Raw genomic sequence first — 19325 nt, 5'->3', positions numbered from 1 at the left:
GGGGCAGCCTGGGTGGCTCAGCGGTTTAGCGCCGCCTTCAGCCCAGGGCCTAACCCTGGGGACCCGGATTCGAGTCCCATGTAGGACTCCCTGCATGGAGCCTGCTTCTCCCTTTGCATGTGTTTCTGCCGCTCTCTCCCTCTCTCATTAATAAATAAATGAGATCTTAAAAAAAAAAAGTACAAAGTGTTTTTGCTTATTATAAGAACTACTTATTAGATATTATATTTATAAAAGAGCAGTAGGCTCGCCAATCGCTGTAAATATAAAGTGATCTATTTGTGATTAAAATGGTCCTTAATTGTTTATAAAGACAAAGTTTCTATGATTAATTAGATTTTAATTATGGTTTACCGTTCTTTTAAATTAACATTTGGCTTCAGTTTCTCAATGATTCAATTGAAAATATTAATATTGGTTATTTTAACTAAAATGTGCCAAGAAGGGCAGTCCGGGTCGCTCAGTGGTGTATCGCTGCCTTCGGCCAGGGCGTGATCCTGGAGACCCAGGATCGAGTCCTGTGTCGGGCTCCCTGCATGGAGCCTGCTTCTCCCTCTGCCTGTGTCTCTGCCTCTCTCTCTCTCTCCCTCTCTCTCTGTCTCTCATGAATAAATAAAATCTTTAAAAGAAAAATAAATAAATAAAATGTGCCAAGAAACCTCATATTCTTAATAGCCATGAAATTAGAGAGTTTTTTTTTTTTTTAACTTTTTGGATTGGCTTAAAATATCATCACATACCCATGTTTTGTTTAAGAATAATTTTAATACTAGTCAAAACATAAAATTTCTATTTAATTTTAATAATTTTTAAAAGTCCTAGAAATGACATTTCTTGATACTTAATTTGTAAACAACAAATAATCATTCTACTTACAAAAAAATTAAATCATACTATGATATTACATATGCTGACAGAATGGTAATTTGATTCGATATTTATTTATTTATTTATTTATTTATTTATTTATTTATTACGTATTTTTTTATTGGTGTTCAATTTGCCAACATATAGAATAACACCCACTGGTCATCCGGTCAAATGCCCCCCTCAGTGTCTGTCACCCAGTCACCCCCCCCCACCTCTCCTTCCACCACCCCTAGTTTGTTTCCTAGAGTTAGGAGTCTTCCATGTTCTGTCTCCCTTTCTGATATTTCCCATTCATTTTTTCTCCTTTCCCCTTTATTCCCTTTCACTATTTTTTATATTCCCCAAATGAATGAGACCATATAATGTTTGTCCTTCTCTGATTGACTTACTTCACTCAGCATAATACCCTCCAGTTCCATCCACGTTGAAGCAAATGGCGGGTATTTGTCATTTCTAATGGTGGGTATTTGTCATTTCTAATGGCTGAGTAATATTCCATTGTATACATAAACCACATCTTCTTTATCCATTCATCTTTCGACTTTTATTTAAATGCACCAAACTTTAGTTTCTAATATTAAAAAGATATTTGCCAGTCAAGTCTTTAGTTAATAAGACTTCATGAGCATTTAAGCTTATAGAATTGATGAACAAAACTCAGAATTGACTTATTGGACTTTTTTGACTGGGATTGTAATACTATGGTTTAAAATAGCAGACATCCAAAATGAAAAATATTTTCAAGTTTCACTTTGAAGAATTTTGGATTTTATATGTGTACGGCCTTTTCATTGCCCACATGCATAAATATTAGGAGAAAAGGCTGCTGAATATATATGTGTGTATGTATATAATGATGTCATTATAGCCAAATACTTTTAAAATATACAATAAAAGAGTAGTCAAAAAGGCAGAATCATATATAAATATAGAAAACTATAAGTTTCTCTGCCTTTCTGAGGCAATGTCTACATGGAGCCTATAAACATTTGAGAATCTATTTTTTTCTCTCTCTTTCCTCCTTTCCTCTCTTCCTTCTTTCCTTTTTTCTTTTTCTCTTTTCTTTATTCCCCACATCTGCCACCACTACAACAGTGGTGTCTTGTAATTGTTGATCTATCTGGCCATGGACTATATCTAATTTATAAACTTAATCTCAAGCACATGATTAATTATTTTCAATTTAATTTTCTTCAATAGGTAGACCCAAAGTCCTTTTCCTATGAATAAGGCAGAGTCAAGTTTACAGTACATCCTCATCACCAGCTGTATTTTTTGTATTCCACCGGCCACTAGAAAGATCAGTTAACACTTATCAAACTCTTTGTGATCCTTGTGTGAAGTATGTAATCTCAAATAGTTGGCTCTTTACCATTTATGAAAATATTCTGGACTGGACTGTGACCTTGTTTTCAAGATGAAAATACAAAGCTAGAAAATCAAGCAGTTAAACTTAGCTTATATTAATCAATGTAAGCCACTGTACTCAATTCTTTAGAACAACATAAAAAGGAGTCCATTTTGGCTACTGTGTGATCGTCTGATTGCCATTTCCCAAACTGCTCACAAGAGGAAGGCATGTGGATTTTAACAAATTTCTGCCTTCCTCAGGAATTATTCAGACTTTTACTTTTAATAACATTTAAAAGCCACAATTTTATTTAGTTAGTTAAGGACAAATCTCAGTCAAGACTTAGTAATATTACTGAGAAAGAATTACTAACATTTTTAGATGATTCGAATAATTTTAATTGAAATCAAAATAATCTAGGGCAAAAGCAAGGAGCTCTTCCTGCATGAGGCAAGGTCACTGGAAATAACAAGACCTTGTAGGTCTTATTAAGCCCATATTAAGCTGTTGTAAAGTTTTTCCTTGGCTTCAAATGTAAAATGCTATGTGGTCTACAAAAAAGTAGCAAGGGCTTCCTTAAGTTTCCTGCTCGTTACCTGATCACGCTCATAGTTTCAATGTACACAGTTCAAAGTGATATTCTGAGTACCAAGCAATAAAACTAGTTTTGTGAAAGGTTTTTATTTTAATTTCGATTCTAAAATTGAAAAGAGAAGCTATTTTGATATAAATTTTTCCTCTTTCACAAAATGATGTATTTAATGCTGCAACATTTTCTTATTTCTGCAATTTCAGGGAAACGACAAGGAGGGATTTCAGAAGTTCTAAGGATATATTTTGATATTTTAATAGGCCTATTGCCAAATATGATTAGACACTCAATAAATAATTGAATTGAATTGTTCGGGTATTTTCATTGGGGAGAACATAATTTCAATTTCTTTTTTGTTTTTTTCTTTAAAAAATTCCTGGAAAGTCTTCATTAAGTAGAAAACAAAACAAACCATAAGACCCAGAAGGAATAAATAACAAAATCGACTTTGGGGCTATGGAGTCTGACTTAGCAGCTTGTACTCTAGCCTTTATAACAAAACTTCTCTGCTAATGTGAAGCAGCTGTGGCAATTTCACAAAATGGCCTAAACTGTTGAAAAGCCATTAAGAGTCTGATGTATGTAGAATAAAAAGGTTCATTCAGCTTTTTAAAAGGTTTCCCAATATGGAGTGTTATTTTATTTTATAACCACGTCTTAGTCATATTAAGTTTAAATGCCATAGAAAATTTTAATGACCATGTGGCTGGCTTTTTTGGTGAAATAGCAAGAATTCTTCAACATGCCTAAAATTCTTTTAGAAAAAAATTGGTACGAATCTATTAGGGACACTGTAAAAGTCCCCACTATTAAATGCATAGTTAGAAAATTGAGCAACATATACAGGATAATTTATCATTTATGTTTGTAGGGGAACCTAAATGAATTATAATCAATTTCTTTAATCCTAAGGCACATAGAAGCTTTTGGAAATAATGAAGGCCACTTGCTTTCCCAGCTCTTTCTTTGGTCTGAGTCTCACCTATTAACTGTACATTTTTAAATTTATTTCTAGAGATTGTATGCTTCTTAAAAATAAGTTTTGGCTTTTTTTTCCTAAGGATGTATATAAGATTATACTTCTATTTTCCTTCCCTTTTCTCCTCTGAGGATAATAAGCTATACGATGTTTTTTATGCATTCACCTGCTTTACTTATCTTGGTTTTTATAAGATCTATCTTTGTGTCCTTCAAATGATTTTTTTCTTTTGTTTTTTAAGATTTTTTTTTTTATGATAGTCACACACACACAGAGAGAGAGGCAGAAACACAGGCAGAGGGAGAAGCAGGCTCCATGCACCGGGAGCCTGATGTGGGATTCGATCCAGGGTCTCCAGGATCATGCCCTGGGCCAAAGGCAGGCGTTAAACCGCTGCGCCACCCAGGAATTTCTGTTTTTTAAGATTTTAATTATTTATTTTAGAGAGAGAGAGAGAGAGAGAGAGAGCACACATGCACATGTGGGCAGGGGAGGGAGTGTAGGGAAAGTAGAGGGAGGGGGAGAAGCAGACTCTGAGCAGAGTGCAGAGCCCGACAAGGGACTTGATCCTATCACTCTGATATCGGACCTGAGCTGAAATCAAGAGTCAGCTGCCAAACCAACTGAGCCACCCCGGCACCCCAGACTCCTTCAAATTATTTCGAAGAGAGAACAAGGCATTAGTTTATTATTGTAGCAAGTGTCCTACCTGATAGGTAAATAATTTCAGCAGACATAATCATAGAGCTATGAGAGCTATAAATGTATTCCTTAGAAATCCCTTGTATTTTTGTATTATTCTCATGTATGAGAATTATTATTTGCTAATAAGTAAAAAAAATAATTGAAAATTAGTTTGGGGAAGAAACAGATTCAGAGAATTTGAATAAACTTGCATCTAGCTTTTGGAGTGGAGACAGAATGTGGGGATTGTTTCACTCCATTGTTTTGTGATTATTTTTTCCCATTCTGCCATATTTTTAACTGTCTTGGATTTTTTAAAATAATATACTTTCCTATTTTTTTCCTTTTATTATTATTATTTTGGACCCAAGTTATATAGAGAAAAATATATAACTTAGGCTTCCAAAGCTCAGTCAATAGCATTCACAATTGTTCTCTCCACAGTGGGTCCTGTGGTCTGGAAGACTAGTGATATCATGCCTATCAAGTCACTACCATTTTATGCATAATTCTAATTATTCAACCTAGAATGCTACTTTCCAATTGATTTCTGGCACATTTTGACAAAAATTCATCCTCAATAATTATTTGGTTTTATCTTTAGATGATATAGTTGTGTCAAAAGTTATATTTTTATCAGATTAAATATTACTTAAAAAAATAAAATATCGCTGAATAAAGGAGTTTAGACTGTAACCAGGGGAGGGGGGTTTCTTTTTATTCATTTATTTATTTACTTATTTATCTATCTATTTTTGAAGATATTTATTTATTCATGAGACAGAGAGAGAGGCAGAGACATAGGCAGAGGGAGAAGCAGGCTCCCTCTGGGGAGCCTGATGGGGGACTTAATCTCCAGACCCTGGATCATGACCTGAGCTGAAGGCAGATGCTCAACCACTGAGCCACCCAGGTGTCCCAAGGTGGGTTTCTTTTTAATAGAATCATGCTTTCTTAGGAAATTTAATATGTCACCACTTTGTGAATGGATTGGAAAAAGAATATTAGTCAGATTGTTTGTACAATGGACAGAAGTGGTATAATTTTGATTATAGCAGTTGAAATGGGAATGAAATTGTGGGGCATATTTTGGGGGAAAGGGGAATAACTAACTAGATGACTGAGGAGTCCAATATCCTAAGAAGACTCAAAAATAATGGTAAGTACAAGGTCAATGAACAATGACCCAGTGAAAAAAATCAAGGTAAATACAACTGTGAATATAAAAATTGGGAGGAATATATCATTTAAAGAAAGTACCAGGATGTCTGGGTGGCTCAGCGGTTGAGCGCCTGCCTTTGGCCCTGGGCGTGATTCTGGAGTCCCGGGATCGAGTCCCGTATCGGGCTCCCTGCATGGAGCCTGCTTCTCATTCTGCCTGTGTCTGTTCCTCCCTCCCTCCCTCTCTCTCTCTCTCTCTCTCTGTCTCTCATGAATGAATAAATAAATAAAATCTTAAAAAAAATAAAATACCAGAAGGTGTCATAAATCAAAGGAATTGTTTTTCTGAAATGAGAATCCAGTACAAATTGCAGTGATGGGAAAAGGACAGAGATAAACATTTCATATGAATGGGAGTTTCAACTTGGGCTCTTTTCTTGCCATAATTGTTTTTTTTTTTTTTTTTGAGGAAATTGTGGATTTAAAATACAGAAAAATCAATGTGAAGTATTTTTGGCTTAGGTCACACTATTTTTTACTTGCTGCAGTGCTATTTGTTTTCTTTCTTTTTTTCTTTCTTCTTTCTTTCTTCTTTCTTTCTTCTTTCTTTCTTTCTTTCTTTCTTTCTTTCTTTCTTTCTTTCTTTCTTTCTTTCTTTCTCTCTTTCTTTTTTGGATCATTTCTCTCACATACACACCCATCCCCATACTTACCTATTCATATACACACACATACACACACACATACACGAATTGAGATTAGGTAATGCAACTTTGCATTTAACAGCATCCAGTGTTGCCTTGGGCAGAGGATAGGTGGTGAAATTTCATTAATCAATTCAGCCATTCAATTGTTCACATCCTTATTTCCAGGTGCTGCAGTAAATGACAAAGAGGAGTAAAACACTACACGGCTTTCGAGTTGTTCATGATCTATTATTGATTGGTTGCCCTTTGTGATAGGCAGGGAATAAAGACCTGTTTTTGACAATGTTGTGGTATTTGTCTTCTTAAGCTCAAATATGACTCTTCTTTGAATAGACTAAGTAAGATAATGGATATGATGTATTTAGCATAGTGGTTGGCACATAGTAATCTCTAACATAGTAATGATTATTAGTTACATTATTATTTTTATCATTATTGTCATTAAAATATAGAGATGATCTGAAGTTCCTGATACATATTCACAATATGATTTTTATCACTCCTTAAAATGGCAAGTGAGGGGCCCTGAAACTTTAGTCTCATTGGATTCATGATATATTGGCTTCTGTTCCAACAATGCATAGAAGTGCTTTCAGAAATAAGACAACCAAAAATTTTTTGCCCTATCAAAATTTACTTTCATTTCAGTGCTACTCTCCTATTCCATCTATTCCATCACTCCATCTTATGAGATGAGGAACATGAGAAATACAGTATCTATTAGTTATAAATGTGTTAGTTTTTTTGGAAACAAAAGTAGAAAAAGGAAATAGAAAGTAACATATCTTACATTTCTTTTGGGATAATTTTATTTCTAAAATCTACCATCAAATCTCCTTTCAGTTTGTCTTTTTTTCCCTTTTTGATTCTGTTTATAGAGTCAAACACTTATTTTCTTGAATATGTCTCAAGGTGTGTAGGTATAATACATTCTAAGTTAATTCTATCATGGCTTCCATGCAATGGCATCATGTTTTACATATGGTGGCAGTGGGGCCATATAGGATATAAATGACTTGATCATAGTTTTAAGAAAATTCCATGGATTTTTAAAAACCCACAAGCTATATTAAACAACTGCTAAATGTCAGGGACTATGTCTTCCTGAATCAGTAATTTTCCATTTTCTTCAGTTTCTCTACCTTCTATAGAACCTTCTCCAAACCTTTTACTCTTTTTCTTGCCTCCTTCTGTTTTTCTTTAACATGGCATCCACAGACTCCTCTGGTAGTGTTAAGTTTTCTCCTATGAAACACTAGTTTCTAGATGAGCATTGTATTATTAAACATCTAAGCATAGCTTTAATTGATTTAACCACTTGACTTTAAGCCACAGTTCAAGTTTCAGTTGATACGATGACATCTTTGCTAAGGGAAGAAAATATGAGACCTATAAGTCAAACTGGAGATAGGGTAAGTGCTCCTATCTGACATCTTGATTAATATGAATGAAATCAAGTTTAGTTTAGTAGTTCATAAGTTCATGTCAGCAATGATAACAGTAGCCATTAGTGATGACATTGGAAATGTTGAGCCTTTAACTAGGATTTTCTTTGAAGTTCAAGGGACCTAGCTACCAAAGTTGAGCTTTAAGATAGAATGGGAGATAGCAGAAAACGCTGAAAATATCAAATAGATATAATTTGCTTCTTCACTCTCATGCTTCTTAAGGCTCTCAGGTAATTTTCATTAGTTACGAAATTATGGTACAATGTGAATATTAAATAAAAGCCACCAATTTTATCTTCAAAAAAGAGATCATAGTACATTTTGAGAAGATAATTCTCTGTAGTGCTGGAAGAAAGAGGATAATATTTTTTTTCCTGAAACAGAGTATATAATAATTTCTACATGGCTGCTTTGTCTAGTTTCACAATGATCGTGGAAGGATGACATTGATGACATTAGAGTCTAATCATTACACTCTAGTGTATCCAGGGGCACTTTTGTTTTTCCATTAGTGTTTCTCATGCAGGGATCTTGGATCATCTGTTAGGAGCAACTGAGAAAGATATCAAACATTGACATTCCTGGGTCCTACCCTAGGTCTACTGAATCAGAATCTCTGGAGATGGAGCTTGTATTCTACATTTAATAGCTCTTTAGGTATTTGCTATACATACTAAATTCTGAGGCTCAGGGTCTTCTAAATTTGTAGGCTTTTTTTTTCAAGATTTTATTTATTTATTTATTTTAGACCTAGTGAGAGTGAGGAGAGGGAGAGGGAGAGAAAGAATCTTTTTTGTGTGTGTATATTTCTTTATTGGAGTTACAAATAACATATAACATATAGTATAACACCCAGTGCTCATCCCGTCAGGTGCCCCCCTCAGTGCCCATCACCCAGTCACCCCATCCCTCACCCACCTCCCCTACCCACCTACAAAAGGTAGTGACCCCTTGTTCATATCCCAGAGTTAGGAGTTGGAGAGAAAGAATCTTAAGCAGACTTTGCACTGAACTCAGAGCTCCACCTGGGGCTCCATTTCATGGTGGAAACCATAACCTGAGCTGAAACCAAGAGTGGGACGCTCAAGCAACTAGGCCACCTAGGTGCCCTTAAGTTCATAGTTTTTAAATGGAAGATTTATGAGACTTTGTCCTTCCTTTTAACCTAGGGAAGAACTGGAATTTTATCTTTGAGCAAAGGCAATACTAGGGAAGTTAAGCCCTAATATATTGTTCCTTCCAGTGAAATGCTTAGCATGGTCATGGTGATATTAAATCATGAGGAAAGAGTTATAGAATTCTTCTTTTCTTTTTCCCTTAAAGTCAGTCAATTATGAGAAGGTCTGGAAGATTGCTTGTAGCATAATATAATCGAGATACCTGAAGTTGGTGTTCTGACATTTGTAGTGTTCAGAATGGGAACAGATTAGGTGGCAAAATTGCCTGGTTAGAAGAAGTCTATTTAGGATATAATAGCTTCTCTTTGGACAGATTGTGGCCCTTAAACATGCCCAGTTGATATGAAATGTCACTGGGTGCCTAGTCACAACCTGATCAAGAGATGGTCTATGTATCTTGATGTTAGAAGGAGCTGAATGAGTCAACGCCCTTATTTTTTGTTATTTCCATTTACACTCCTCAAAGTTATGCTTAAGCATTCCACGTAGATGACAGATCTATTTTCACCTCAAATAAATGTGGAGGTTACTCTCTTGTGCCCCTCTCACACCAGAGATTGATTCCACATTCAGACTGTTGATTAGTCTAGTTGCTTTCTCACTGTCCCTGCCCTGGTGTCTGTTCCCTGTGGAGGTGGCAAAGATCCCTGGTGCAATTTTTACAGCATAGGAGCCTGATTTCTAGTCCTGTCCCAGCATCCTGACATCTGGGGTGGGGTCATTCCTTGAATGAGGTCTGAGGCTGAAATTAGTGGTTAGTCCTGTGTTTTTACCTTTTCTCAGAAATATTGGAGATGGCAAAGATTCATACATTCACATTGGCTCTTTTGAATATTTAAAAAATGATTTTATGAATATTTGAGAACAAGAGAATGGGAATCAAGAGTGCCTCTACTCAATCTTCCTTTTGCAAGTCTGTTTTTTTAAATTAAACTTTTAAAATGTCAGTAATTCATCTCATTGTCTTAGTATCACAGGGCCTTTTATCATTATATTCATGCAGCTTTGTAACATGTCAACATCTTTCCTTCCTGTAACATTCATTTCTTATTATCTCCATACCAAAAGGGGAACTGTATTTGTAAATGGAAAAATTACTAAACTATTCACTTTTCACATATTATCTTCATATATTGAGGAAGTCTTTAAACTGCCAAATAAATAAGCCAAAAAACCCTTTCAAAAAAAAACTCCTCGAGTGCACTTGTCATGATGAGCACCAGGGGTGTGTGTGTGTGTGTGTGTGTGTGTGTGTGTGTGTACATACTTCTTCTCATTCTTTTTTATTCAAGGTTCTCTTATAAAAGCAAAAATATGTCACTAGTGCTACCAGCTTTTGTATCAGTTTTCTACCAGCTTTGTATCAGTTTAACACTCATTATGAAAAATACCAGATCCTGCTTTCTGTGACCTTCAGAGTAACCTCTAATATTTCATTTAATGGAATATCCAAGGACATTAGATCAAATTTAGATACCCATTCAGTTCAATTCTAAAATTTCTTTGCCTTGCAATTTAAAGTCATTTGATAATAACAGGACAAGTTAATGTTTGAGGACCAAAGTTAGCTGTGGTTCTACATCTGTGGGTCTGCTCCATGGTGAACCCAGTTGGGATAATCTTCCCAACCTTCTTTTTGTACAGTGAAAGAAGGCTATATCATAAAAGATTCTGTGAACTATGAATGGTCACAGTAAATTAATGATGAAGTATAGATAAGAGTTTTGGGCCTTTGGTCAGCCAGTTTGGACATCTTGGGGAAGTGACATATACAATATTTGGGAGTTGAAAGTCTGAAGTCTTGTTAGTCCTTGTTTTAAAGTCTGGTTTCACAGCTGTGTATTTGTGGCCAAATTATGTAACCTTTCTAAGTTCTCATTTTCCTATCTTAAAAACACTGTCATTTTTATGATCAAATGAGCTGATATCAAGTTTTAATACCAGTGCCCTTCACATGGTAACTAAAGACAGATATATTAATGTCAATTTTACCTCAAAACGTGACCTTTTCCATATCCTTTTAATTTATAGATCTAAACTTTTAGTTTATAAATTTAAGCTTGGTAATCTACCAAAATAATGACAATATATTTATTTCATTCACAGGACTATCTACCTCTGAGGTACAGATTTAGTGTTGGTTATTGAAGTTCTTATAAATAGTTTTCGATGATTATGAATGAGAAGGTACATCGAAGAGGTGCCAATTTTGAAATCAAACAGCCTAGTTGCAAATCCTGGCTCTTACACTTCCTGATTGTGTAACTAAGTTTCTCAGCAATCTCTAACTAAGCTCAGGTTACCATTTTTAAAGTGGAGACACAAGTAACTACTTTGTAGGCCTGTGAAGACAACTTACTTAAAGTGTGTAAACTACCAATCTACTATGATGCAACTAACGCTTGATAAATATCAATTCCCTTCTCTCTTCTCCCACTTCAAACAATTCAGAAGTATTTACTAGTTGGGGAAGTATTTACATTAGGACTGAAAGATCTTTGGATCCATTATATTTTTTAGCCTCCTGAAATCACCTTGGCTACTGTAAGTACTAACTGGCACATCAAAAATTTAAGCATATACCATCCCTCCATCCTGTAAATCCCTCCACCCACTAAAATGACATATGGTTGATCTCACACCCAAAAGACAGAAAAAAAAGGGAGCTAGTGAGACAAATGGACAATAATAAAGAGTTTCCCAGATAGGTGAAGTCTGAGCCATAATGTGAGAAATGCAGAAACTTGCTGATTTATAACACAGAACCCTAAAATGTCTCAGGAATCTGGACCAGGTATTATTGATAGTGGTGTAAAGATGGAGTGGTTAGAAGAAGGATTTGTCAGGAGTCTGTTCAACAAAGAATTAGAGCACTCCCTGTAGCTGGGAAATAACTCCCACTACACACACACACACACACACACACACACACACACACACTTCATGAACCAACAGAAGCCTGGACATTTATTTTTCTCGAGAGGGTAAACTGGAGGATTTGAGATAGAAGGAGCAGAAGGCATTGCTAAAGGTAAGACACCATCCTGGAAATAGAGAGCAAGGTGAGAATGGGAATGCTGAGCTAAGATAGACAGCTTTTCCTCTCATCCACTCCCAAGACAAGAGAAATCAGGCCAAGATGTTTGAGACAGAAGTTTGAAAGGTTTCTTACTGAGAATCAGATTAGACTATGAGAAAAGATCTGACAATATCAAAGATGTCTTTATAAAGGTAAAGATAGTTCTTCCTGGTACAGTAGAGGGGGACACTTTTATAAACGTAAATTTCTTTTACAAAAGGAAAACTTATGCCCTTTTTTAGAAAAGACTTTTTCCTATGTCTACTGCTTCTCAATGGCCTTTAGCTCAGAACAATCCCTATATTTTGGGGTGGCACATTCTGATACCCTTCCACATCCTGATTTAGAGGATTATAATTTTCCTTTGAGCAAATGAGGAAACCAGCTTTACCTCAAAGTAAAAGTTAATTTATTGTCATTGAAAATCATTCAAAATGGCAATTATTAATGTTGTAGTTATCTCTGATTTATGACGAACAGAGTAAAGAAATCTATTAAGCTTTGAGAATTTTGTTCTGATTGTATTGATTATTAGGATAATAGAGCAAAATTAGCCTCTATTTGGTTAGGGGCTAATTTATTTGTCAACAGTAATATTCAGAATGGTTCAGATTGACCTCAACTTGAACATGCCAGCAGGGTTATTTTACATTTTGCCAAACTCTCTGTAAATGGGCAAATTCTACATGTAGATGATTATGTGGAAATGAAAGTATGTATGTGTGTGTGTGTATGTGTATGTTAATAAAGAATCTCTCCTTAACCAAACTTTATTCAGGCCCTTTTGAGCCTTCTTTTCAACTAGACCTCTATCTTGACCCCATCTTTGTGAGTCTGCAGAGCCCAGTTTTAACAGGAATCTTGCTAAGTCAGTTTGGGGAGAATGCCTCACTTTTGATATTTGATCGCCCTTGATATCTGCCAAAGTCCTCATCCCCTACCATCTCCCAGATGATACTTGATCACCTTGACCTGCCATCAGCAAGAATCCTGTTAAGACAGTTTAGCAAAAATGCCCCCCTAACTTTGATGACTCCTCTTAATAAGTGTAACCACCAACTCTGGTTCCCACCCAAGCTGCATCTTGGCTTATAAATCCCTACTCATTCTTGTTTTCAGAATGAAGCTAGTGCCATCCTGAGCTATTCTCCCTATTGTAGCTGTTTCTGAACAAAATCTTCTTTCACTGCTGTAACTACTGTCTGGCCATCGTTTTCAGTGGGCGTGTGTGTTTATTGAGAAGACTCATTAAATCATGCTAATTCTGTGCAGAGTCTATCTTTACAGAAAAAAGATTCGGGGCACCTGGGTGGTTTAGCAGCTGAACGTCTGCCTTTGGCTCAGGTTGTGATCCTGGGGTCCTAGGATCCAGTCCAGGATCAGACTACCTGCAGGGAGCCTGCTTCTCTCTCTGCCTATGTCTCTGCCTCTTTCTGTGTCTCTCGTGAATAAATAAATAAAATCTTAAAAAAAGAATCTCATTAAATGCTCTGTTGATAAAGGTCCTTGTAAGACTTACTTTAATGACTAGATAGGGTTGCATTTTATTCTTTTGTAAAGTTTCCTCCTGAGATCTTTCTTTTCTAATATCTGACAGAAGTTGTGAAGCTCTAGCTAAATAAGGGTAAACATTAGCAAAGTGCCTATTGAAATTATCCTACAAATGTTAATAAAACCAACATACATTTTTGGGTGAGGTATTTTCTTTCCAGAGAAGATTATGGTATACAAGAACTTATATACTCAATCAGCTCAGAGCTATTAATTTACTGCAACACAGTAGAATACATAGTTTTCGTTTTCAAGAATACAATTTTATGGGTGAACAATTGAGAACACTTTTTGTTAATAATGTTTTTTAATTCAAAGATAACCTTTCTCACTCTTCATAGCTTATAAACTTGATAGTAATCATGCTTTTCTTAAATTATTTTTTTAATATCATTCAAAATATATTATTATGAACAAGTTTTCTCCCATCCCTAAGACAAAAGGAGGAAATAGAGTTCTAGGTTCTAATTTTTGAGCAGAACTTGGTGAAATTTTTAGCTGCATCATCTTAAATAACCATCTAGTGTTTGCTTCTGGAAAAAAAAAGATGCTGAGGATAATTTAGACAATTTTTTTAACTTTAACTTAATTGGGGGAAGCCAATTTGATTTTCATGTAATACTTAATTTTCTTTCGGTAGAGTTCTCTAAAGAAAAGTTCATTTTAATATTTATAAGTCTAATTAATGTTTGTTATTTATAAAAACAATTAAAAGTTGGTGCATTTTCTGTTTTCTTCGGATAAACTCACCTAATTAGAAGAATAAAGTTTATTACAATTTTATTTTTATCCTTAAAAGGAGAACTGTATTCAATAATGATAGAATGAATTCTTTTCACGAAGAAATTTTGTTTTTTAAAGGGGACTTTGTAGGGAGAAATCACACACTTCCTTGTGTTATACAGCAAGCATCCTGTGTGTTATTTAGAGATCCTTTATCGTGGAGGGTGGTCCAGTGGTAATTTACCAGGGAAAAAGAGGGGGTGTACAAAAATTTAATTATTATTTGACCTCAAACAATTATATGCCACTAAACTAATTAAAGCGCAAATTAACAATGTCCCACTAATGGGCAGTCTGCTCCTTGCATGACTCACTCATCTTTCACAAAGAATAAGTGATTTGTATTAGAAGAGAGTTGTTAAGGATGTTTTTTGGGATAACTGTCGCTGTCATTGCTATGTTAAATCACAGGCCCAACCTCTGGATAAAAAGAGACAGGCTTATCAGGACCCAGGGAAATGGCCGCGCTAGCCTGATAGCCGGGAGTCAAGGCCTTATTAAAAGCTATGAGTCAGGGCGGGCCGCCAGCAGCCCTGGTCCCCTTAGTTCCTTCCAAACCAGCCATTCAGCCTCTGATATGCAGCTTGCGTGCCTCAGGCCGATTAGTTCTGTGGAGTCCCTCAGAGTCCGCTCTTATTTTCTCACAAACATTCATCTTCATTTCCAAGTGAATGAAGGGGGGGATTCAGTGGTGGTGCTGTCCACAGAGCCCAGCTAACAGTTTAATCATAACAACAGCTGGAGAAACTGCTAGAAGAACATTAATTCTAACATAGAGGCTTTTAATATATCCATGTGGAGTGTAGGTCTGTTTGCAGTGAGTGTGCTTATGTAGCTGGGCAGTTTATTTTTATGGTGAGACTCAAAATACTCACAAGTGTAAATAGGGACTCGGAATCTGCGTGTGTTGTTATCAAGAGGATATTTTTGTGTCCGTTCTTTCCCTTCTTAGGATTTTTAAAATCATTTCTTTGGTTTCTTCCATCTTTTCTTATGACTAAACTACAAAAACTTATTTTTATTGCTTTTTCATTCGACAGCCTATAATTTAATATAACTCAGCGATCAAGAGGCAGCAACCTAGAAATCGAGTATATGTAATAATAGATTTCTGTCAAATCACAGCACGAATGTGATAATCAGCAGCAATCGCCAGTGTGCAGATGCCACGGGGACTGTGGCTCAGTGGGGAAACCATATCCCTGGTGGCAACCTCGAGATTCCGTGCCAGACTATTACTACTATGCTTAGAAAAGAGGCCAAGTTGGAAATCCAGATTTTTATACGAATTCAGTTGACTTTTAAAAGTTGGCAACTAATTTAAAAAATTTTAAACACTGTGTAGGCCAACAGCCAGCTTGCAAGCTGTTTCTGGTCCCTGGGCTGCCAATGGGCAACCTCTGATTTGACCTCTCAAGTACTAATGGCATCCTTTATTTCACTATAACTTACCAAGAAATGATCTCCATTTTCTGTTACCTCTGTGCCAACAGAAAGTTTTGCAACAATTTGAAAAAACTGGGTCAAGTAATTACAAGTAATTTGACATAAACTACTTATTGTCACTATTCTTTAGGAAAGAAAAGAGATGCTGAAAGAAGTTACATGATTTGCCTCAGTTACACAAAGCTCAAAAGGTGTGCCTTCTGAACACAAAAGTTGTGTTCTTTCCAGTCACTCTGTGTTATGGATGGAATTTTGTCCTCTAACCCCCAAGGTGACTTTATTCGGAGATAAAGCCTTTTTTAAAAGAGATGATTGAGGTTATATGAGGTCATTTTTGTGGGCCAGCAATCCAAGAGGACTGGTGTCCTTTTAAGAAGAGGAAGAGACATCAGGGGTATATGTGTGCAGAGAAAAGGCCATGTGAGGACACAGAAGTGGGTATCTGCAAGCCAAAGAGAGAGGCTTCAGGAGAAAACAATCCTGGAAGCCTTGATTTTGGACTTCTAGCCTCTAGAACTTTGAGGAAAAAAACGTTTTTTAAGTTAAAAGAAAAAAGAGGCAACAACCACAACCTTCTCCCTTCAAATGGCTAGATATTGACTGCTCCATATTTTCTGTTCAGGGACATTCCTATTATCTAGCATGTTAAGTTCAAAATACTTGAATGAAAAGTAACTGATTCCAGTATTTGTGCTACATGAGATCAGATGTCCAATATTAAATTTAGACGTCTAATCTCATGTAGCATGTAATGGGGATGCAATTACATTTGTTGAATAAATGAATGCTGATAAATACTTTGATGTTTGCCAATGTCAGTATAATTAAAGTCTTCCCTTTTCTTTTAAATGACATCAATATAGATGTAAATGCTGAAATTTCCAAAAAGTTGTGAGAAAAATGCAGTATTTTTCTTAAAATACAATTTGTTGAAACAAACCTCCATCTTTACCTACATAAATTTTAAGAAGAAAGGTTTTTATTTAGACTTAGTGCTGTATTAAATTTAATTCAGAGATTATACTTTTCCCAAAGTTATCTGGAAAAGTAAATAGCTAACATACTTCCAGGTATGAATCACATAAAGAAAATAGCACATATATGAAATGAATATTCAAGAAAAAGTTATTTTGGTTAGAGATTGAATTTTAAGAATAGATATTTTCCAAATTTTCCAGAATGAGGAAACTGAGTAACAGTTGCAAAATTATCCTATTTGAAGGAAATTTCAAGACATGGACCTGGGTGAAATGATTGTATTACTACCTAGATGAAGAAATTAAAATATGTACTTAATTTAATACTCTTAAGCTATTTTCAAATATAAAAACAATTAATTATTTAGAAGAGTCAAAGTGTGTTTTTTTTTTTTATCTTAAAATAAAAATTCCTGGGGCACTTGAGTGGCTCATTTGGTTAAGCATTTGCTGTAGGCTCAGATCAGGATCCCAGAGTCCTGGGATCAAGCCCCATACCAGGCTCTCTGCTCAGTGGGGAGCCTGCTTCTCCCTCTCTTGCCTGCTGCTTTGCCTGCTTGTGCTCCCTCTAATAAGTAAGTAAATAAATAAATAAATAAATAAATAAGTAAATAAAATCTTAAAAAATTCTTATAAAATTATATTTAATAATAAGAGACATTGATTCCAATGATATCCAAATGTAGGTTATGCTTACTGTATATATGTAAATGACACAGAGAAACTAGAAAGAGGGGAAAAAGGAAGAAAATACTTTAATTTATAACAGACATTTAAAATGCACCTTGGAAAACATTCATTATGGACATATACAATTAATCCTTCAGAGACTGCAGCTCACATCATGCTTTCCTTACCTGTTCATTGGTTTACACCTGTGCATTAGGAGTGCACCTGGTTGAAATGTGAGTGACTCCCAACCTCAGCTTGTTAAATCTTTTTCTATAAATTTTCCTCTTTAAAATGTAGCAAAATAAATTCAGAAACAAAGAAACACACCTACATAAACAAGGAGATCCCTGAAAAGCATAAGCAGCCACTGGACTCAACCAGAAAGCACAGGTGGAAAGAGAGTTTAAAGGACCTTAGAGCACTATGAATGTTTTTCACAGTGTCACAATTACAGAAACACCTGGTTCTGCAAATGGGCTGATCTACTGGGAAAATTTTCCACAGTGTTCAATGGGCCTCCGAGCGGCTTTAATACATAGAATGCTACATAGAAGTTTAGGTAGATTTTAGCTACATGCTGAAAGAGAGTTAAAAAAAAAATCTGAGATCCTGGACCAAAGACCTACTTCGTAACTGATGTTCTGTCCACTACGTCTTTGTTATGTGCAATTTTACTGCACCTATTAGTAGCAGAACTAAAACATGAGACTTGCCTGATTTGGAGAACATATTAGGATTTAAATCAACTAGTTCTTATTTAATGTGAGGACCTAAGACATCATTAGGCAGAATAGTAGGCCAGATTGGTGTCTGGACGGGGAATTATAATTTCTCTCCCTCCCTATTAAAGATACCAATTTACAGTCTAACAACTTTATTCTAAAAGCAAAATGGTGGAAATCAGGTGTCACATATTATTACCCTGGTGATATGTCAGTCAGTTCCTGATCACCCTTATTTCAATTTTTGTTATAAATACAGAATAACATAAATATCTATTTGCTTAATTGTATATTTTATAACTATAATCATTAAAGAGTTTCTGTTGACTGTTTAGTTAGGTAGAGTACTGGAAGGCTGGAGATTTATAAAACCAAAGCAATGTTTCCTTGCATAAGAGCACGTAAATAATAAAGATGGATAATTATGACTAAAAACACAGCTTAGGGTGCCTGGGTGGCTCAGTCGGTAAAGTGTCTGACTCTTGATTTCGGCCCAGATCATGATCTCAGGATTATGATATGGAGTCCTGTATGAGGCTCTATGTTCAGTGGGGCATCTGCTTGAGATTCTTGCCCGCCCCCCACTTGTGTGCACTCGCTCTAAAATAAATAAATAAATCTTTTTTTTTTTTAAATAAAAGCACAGCTTAGTTTCTCACTTTGAACCAGTTGAAAAGCGATATAATCTAATCCTAGGGAGTATAGCAAATTTATTTAATGTTCTATCTGTAGACCAAAGTCTTCACAGGATGACTGTAATATTCAGTTTTGATATTGCAACTTCTCAGACCACCAGGAACCCACTAGTTCAGACATAAGTACAAAGCCACAGGTAAAATTCTTACTATAACAATCATTAGTTCTAGGTTTGTCTGCATCCTTTGTGGACGTGGAAAATGAGGACTTGCCTAAAGAGATTCCCATTGATATTTTATGGAAATGAGAGCATAATGGGTACTTTACTGGGATGAGCAAAGAGACTTCACACAAATAAATTATGTATCAGGGAGTAGGGTTGGGAGGTGATGGGGTGTTTGTCTTCAGGCTATCAGATATGTTGGATTATGCCTGGCAAGTTTGATATGTCACAAGACTAACAGGGAACACAAATTAGGAAGGGTCTTA

This window comes from Nyctereutes procyonoides, unplaced genomic scaffold, assembly GCF_905146905.1.
Source record: "Nyctereutes procyonoides isolate TBG_1078 unplaced genomic scaffold, NYPRO_anot_genome, whole genome shotgun sequence".
NCBI classification, from domain to species: domain Eukaryota; kingdom Metazoa; phylum Chordata; class Mammalia; order Carnivora; family Canidae; genus Nyctereutes; species Nyctereutes procyonoides.
This window is presented reverse-complemented; position numbering follows the sequence as displayed.